Source organism: Rhinopithecus bieti, unplaced genomic scaffold, assembly GCF_001698545.2.
Source record: "Rhinopithecus bieti isolate Rb0 unplaced genomic scaffold, ASM169854v2 scaffold_15296, whole genome shotgun sequence".
Taxonomy (NCBI): Eukaryota; Metazoa; Chordata; class Mammalia; order Primates; family Cercopithecidae; genus Rhinopithecus; species Rhinopithecus bieti.
In genome coordinates, this window is record NW_016809075.1 from 3,922,573 (window position 1) to 3,928,464 (window position 5,892).

General features: G+C 45.2%; 1 protein-coding gene across 2 annotated transcripts in view; it reads right to left on the bottom strand.

The window, feature by feature from the left end:
• The window catches only part of ZNF136 (zinc finger protein 136), a 32,764-nt gene that overhangs the window by 24,012 nt on the left and 2,860 nt on the right, over positions 1 to 5,892 (bottom strand). The window contains exon 2 of one of the 2 annotated variants that reach the window (XM_017888448.1): positions 1,786 to 1,887. The exons of the other annotated variant lie outside the window; for it this stretch is intronic. The gene's annotated coding sequence lies outside the window, so the exon portion shown is untranslated. The remainder of the gene's footprint in view (positions 1 to 1,785; positions 1,888 to 5,892) is intronic. 2 annotated transcript variants of the gene reach the window in all.

A 5,892-nucleotide genomic window follows, 5' to 3' on the forward strand; every position in this document is an offset into this window, starting at 1 on the left:
GCCCGCCACCACACCCAGCTTATTTTTTGTATTTTTAGTAGAGACGGGGTTTCACCATGTTAGCCAGGATGGTCTTGATCTCCTGACCTCATGATCCACCCGCCTCAGCCTCCCAAAGTGCTGGGATTACAGGCGTGAGCCACCGTGCCTGGCCACAAACCCTCCTCACTTTCAATAATTTGCTAGTACTACTCACAGAACTCAGAAAAACACAAGTTTACCAGTTTGTCATAAAGGATGACCCCTATAATCTCAGCACTTTGGGAGGCTAAGGTGGGTGGACCACCTGAGGTCAGGAGTTCGAGACCAGCGTGGCCAACATGGTGAAACCCTATCTCTACCATAAACACACAAAAAAAAATAAGCTAGGTGTGGTAGCAGGCACCTGTAATCCCAGCTACTTGGGAGGCTGAGGCAGGAAAATCACTTGAACCCAGGAGGTAGAGGTTACAGAGAGCCAAGATCGTGCCATTGCACTCCAGCCTGGGAAACAAGAGTGTAACTTTCATCTCAAAAAAAAAAAAAAATGACCCAAGAATACCCAAATGGAAAAGATGTATAGGACCAGGGAAGTGGGGGTCCCCTGGAAGGCCCCGGCCCTCTACTTCAACTGTCCTCTGGGAGGACTCGCACAAGGGCTAATATCCACTAGACCCTCCAGGGAAGGGAGTATAGGACCCCCTTCCCTACAGGACTTGAGTTCCACCCTCCCGGCACATCACTGTGTTCACCAACCAGGAAGCTCTCAGAACGTCTTCATTCCAGAACTTTTATATTAACAGAACTCAATATCCAGCCTCTCCCCCTTTACTGTGGTCAAAAATGGGGCTTGGGGGGGCGTGGTGGCTCATGCCTGTAATCCCAGCACTTTGGGAGGCCATGGTGGGAGGATCACCTAAGGCCAGAAGTTGGGGACCAGCCTGGCTAACGTGATGAAACCCTGTTTCTACTAAAAATACATGGCTGGGCATGGTGGTATGTGCCTATAATCCCAGCTACTCAGGAGGCTGAGGCAGGAGAATTGCTTGAACCCAGGAGGCAGAGGTTGCAGTGAGCCGAGATCTCGCCATTGCACTCCAGCTTGGGCAACAAGACCGAAACTCCATCTCAAAAAAAAAAAAAAAAGAATGGGCATTTGTAGTCACTATCTGGCCTTCTAATTTAAAGAAAAAAACACTGTGAAGTAATGGAAAAGGTATCTTTGCATGAGTCTGCTTCTGCAAAACAGAAAGGACCGAGTGGTTAATGGGGTAGTGATTTCTGTGACCGTATCCATTTAACTGGATTATAGGGCTTGAGTAAAACTCAACATTATTAGCAGTTTGGCTTTGCTTCCACAGAATTGGTTTAATTGTAGAACAAATTGTACAAATTGGGAAAGTCTCTGAGGGGCAGACTTAGATGCTTTTGCCTCTTGGAGAAAGGGTTTAGGTAGAGATGGGGCGTGGTGGCAGGTGCCTGTATTTTTTTTAGTAGAGACGGGGTTTCTCCACATTGCTTAGGGTGGTCTTGGCCTCCCAAAATGCTGGGATTACAGGCGTGAGCCACCGTGCCCAGTGTTATCTTTTCTTTTTTTGAGACAAAGTCTGGCATTGTTGCCTGGGCTGGTCTCAAACTGCTAAGCTCAAGCTATCCTCCGGCCTCAGCCTCCCAAAGTGATAGGATTACAAGCGTGAGCCACAGCATCGGGCCTACAAATGCCCATTCTTTGCTTCACAAAACATTAGCTGAACAGTTTTGTGTTCACTGATCAGTGGGAACAAAACATTTGTTAACCAAACATACCTTAAATTTGTGTCTCTGACACAGACCATCAAAGATTTGGCTTCATTGACTCCTCAATGTACTAGAATGAGATTCTGCTTCATAGGTGAAAAGCCACAGGACCTACACATATCATACAGATAATTACTCCAAAATATGGAGAAATACAGATACAAGCCCTTGACTTGTAAATTTCCTCCAGGTCCTTAACTTTGACCCACTCTCAGCCTGAACAAACAGGCAATGCTTCCTAAGAAGAGAATAACCTCAGAATAAAACATGCTCTGATCTAGGTCTCATTTTGCACCCTCCATCCTGCCTTCTTCCTCTTCATCTTCTTTCTAATTTTGTTTGCCTCTTCCTATGAAAGAAAATGCTTTTCTACCTAAATTTTCAGATCTTTGCAGATCTTATATTTGGTTGATGCCTTCCATTATGCAGTACTCCTTTGGATTGGCCTCAGTTTGGAGTCACTGGCCTCAGGCCTCTGCAGCCCAGTCAAGGCTACCCACTTCCCTTTACATACCTTATGTGGATATTTAAAGAAAATACCCATGTTTGATGACTCATGTTTGATGAATCCAGCAAAATCAATCTCAATGTTTATGGGAGGGAAGAAAATTAAGGCACATTTATATAATAGCTGAACAGAAAAAGCATAAGAATCTACAATCTATTCTTTTCAGACAAAGATGTTACTTAATTACCATTTCCATGAAAAAAATAATTTAGTAAACAATAATCCTATTAGAGGATTCCTAGTTGTTGCCAGGTCCTGCTCCCTAAGATTTAGAATTAATCTGCCAAGTTCCAACAACAAGAAATAGAAGTTATTCACTGTCACAAATTCTCCACCTTGCAAGAGAAATTGATGTATTGGTGAATCTTTGTAATTCCCCAATTTATTTACCAACTTTCTTGTGAAACCATATTCATTTTTCTGAAACCACAATAGGAGAGTTGGTTCTCCCCACTCCCATTTATTTTCCCTGATAATATTCTCAAGGTTAAGCCCCGGAATTCCATTTCAAGTCACCCAACAGAACACAGATCTGACAAACATACTACACATATACTACACATGCTCTGGGAAAGAATAAAAGAAAATAAGAATTTGTTGTTGTTGGCCGGGCGCGGTGGCTCAAGCCTGTAATCCCAGCACTTTGGGAGGCCGAGACGGGCGGATCACTAGGTCAGGAGATCGAGACCATCCTGGCTAACACAGTGAAACCCCGTCTCTACTAAAAAATACAAAAAAAACTAGCCGGGCGAGGTGGCGGGCGCCTGTAGTCCCAGCTACTCGGGAGGCTGAGGCAGGAGAACGGCATAAACCCAGGAGGCGGAGCTTGCAGTGAGCTGAGATCCAGCCACTGCACTCCAGCCTGGGCGACAGAGCGAGACTCCGTCTCAAAAAAAAAAAAAAAAAGAATTTGTTGTTGTTGTTGTTAAGCAGTTAAAATTTTGAGACGGAGTCCTGCTCTGTCGCCTAGGCTGGAGTGCAATGGCACAATCTCAACTCACTGCAACTTCCACCTCCTGGATTCAAGTGATTCTCCTGCCTCAGCCTCCTGAGTAGCTGGGATCATAGGCGCCCACAACCACACTTGGCTAATTGTTGTATGTATTTTTAGTAGAGACAGGGTTTCACCATGTTGGCCAGGCTGGTCTCGAACTCCTGACCTCAGGTGATCCACCCACCTCGGCCTCCTAAAGTGCTGGAATTACAGGCTTGAGTCACTGGGCGTGGCCAGCACTTTAAATTTTATTGTACTTTGTTTTTTTAAAAAAGTTTAAGGTCACACTGCTAAGTCTGACGTGCTACATACAGATGGTGCAGAATATGAGTATGAAGAGATACACATTGGTCCATGCCCCAAAAGATTACAGAATCATCTCCATAAATACACAAAGAATTCTTGTGAAGACACAAGGGCACTGTCCAGGTTTTCTAAGACACTTTTCTAAGTGACTTGAGGCATAAAATCCACACCACTGTGAACACACACATTGTAGACTTTCTGTCTCTGACACAGACCATCAAAGATTTGGCTTCATGACTCTCTCAAACGTACTAGAATGAGATTCTGCTTCTTAGGTGAAAAGCCACAGCACCTACACATATCATTTAGATAATTACTCCAAAATATGGAGAAATGCAGATACAAGCCCTTGAAAATAAGAATTTTTAAAATGTGGAATATAAGACTAATTTCTTTCCCCCTCAAAGAAATTACCACCTCTTGGGAAATACATTATCTTCTCTATAAAGCTCTACTGATAAAATGCACTTTTAACTAAATGAAATACTCAAGCTGAACTTGTTGTTAAGGCAACAATCCCAGGGAGAAGCAATGCTGACCTGGAATACAGACATTCATCTGACTCCAGTGTCAGCAGAGGTCATCCTATTTATCAGCTGGGACATCCCTCTACCCTCATCGTGCTCACTGAAATGCTCAGTGACCACCTGCCTAAGAGACACTGCATTATGCCCCACTGTGTACCCCAAGTGCATTTTGTTTTTCAGGTTCTTCCACCACCTCGCTGAGATAGTTTTTCTCCCTTCACAAGGCTGAGAGAATCCAAAGGACAGGAATCATTTCCATCTTTTCCCTTGCCGACCTAAAAAGTAGAGGCTGAAGCACAAAACATGACCCAAAGTGCCTGAAAAAGGGGGACAGGAAGTGGGCTGATACAAAGTTGTTTGTCAGGAATTCTCACTGATTTACAGAAGTAACATTGATAAGCACGTGGCTATGAACTGTTAAGCTACAGGGTGTGGGTTCCAGTGTCCCGTGCTGCATTAGTAAGTTAATTATACCTACTTGTGGCAATAGCAGTTTCAAAAGATGAATTCATAGCTTCAGGGAGTTAGAAGGTGATTGCTGTATCATTTGAATGTCTCTACGGGCCCATTCATTTAAAAGGACCCGCATTTATCAGACAAAAATTATTTTTTTGAGGTCGGGTGCGGTCAGGCCTGTAATCACGGCACTTTGGGAGGCCAAGGCAGGCGGATCACGAGGTCAGGAGATTGAGACCATCCTGGCTAACACGGTGAAACTCCGTCTCTACTAAAAATACAAAAAATTGGCCGGGTGTGGTGGCGTGTGCCTGTAGTCCCAGGTACTGGGGAGGCTGAAGCAGAAGAATCGCTTGAATCTGGGAGGCGGAAGTTGCAGTGAGCCGAGATCGCACCACTGCACTCCAGCCTGGGCAACAGAGTGAGACTGCGTCTCAAAAAATAAAAAAAAAAAAAATTATCTGGGAATGGTGGCGCAAAACTGTGGTCCCAGCTACAGAGGAGGCTGAGGCAGGAGAATCGCTTGAACCCAGGAGATGGAGGTTGCAGTGAGCCGAGCTCACGTCACTGCACTCCAGCCTAGGCGACAGAGCAAGACTCTTTCAAAACACAAAAAATCTTTTCTTTTCTCAATCCTCAATACCAGCATCTGATTGGCAGACCACCAATGTGTCTCCAAAGGATGGAAACAGGGGTTGAGGAAGGAAAAGCTGAATGCCCCAGGAATGGACTATTTAGAAGCAGGGTATGCTAGATTTATCCTAGTCCCGGGGCATTCTCCCAGCCTTCTATTTCTTTTTCTTTTTTTGAGACAGAGTCTCGCTCTGTTGCCTAGGCTGGAGTGAAGTGGCCAGATCTCCGCTCACTGCAAGCTCCGCCCTCCGGGTTCATGTCATTCTCCTGCCTCAGCCTCCTGAGTAGCTGCGCCTTGTGTTTTTAGTAGAGATGGGGTTTCACAGTGTTCGCCAGGACCTCTTGATCCGCCCGCCTCGGCCTCCCAAAGTGCTGGGAATACAGGCGTGAGCCACCACGCCCGGCCCCAGCCTTCTATTTCAACTGTCCTCTGGGAGGAGTCACCCAAGACCCAATATTCACTAAACCCTCCAAGAGACTTGGCAGCTGTGGGCAGCTTGAGTCAGCTCCAGACAGTTTTGAAACCCAGAACCAGGAAAAAATAAATAGGAGGGGGCGCTGAAGGCATATCACCCTGTAAAGATTCCAAAGGGGAACCTCAATTCAAAGTCATTCTGATGAGGTGTCCGGACCTAGAGAAGATAAAAAGAGAGGCACAAAGGTGTTTTTTTTTTTTTTGTTTTGTTTTTTTT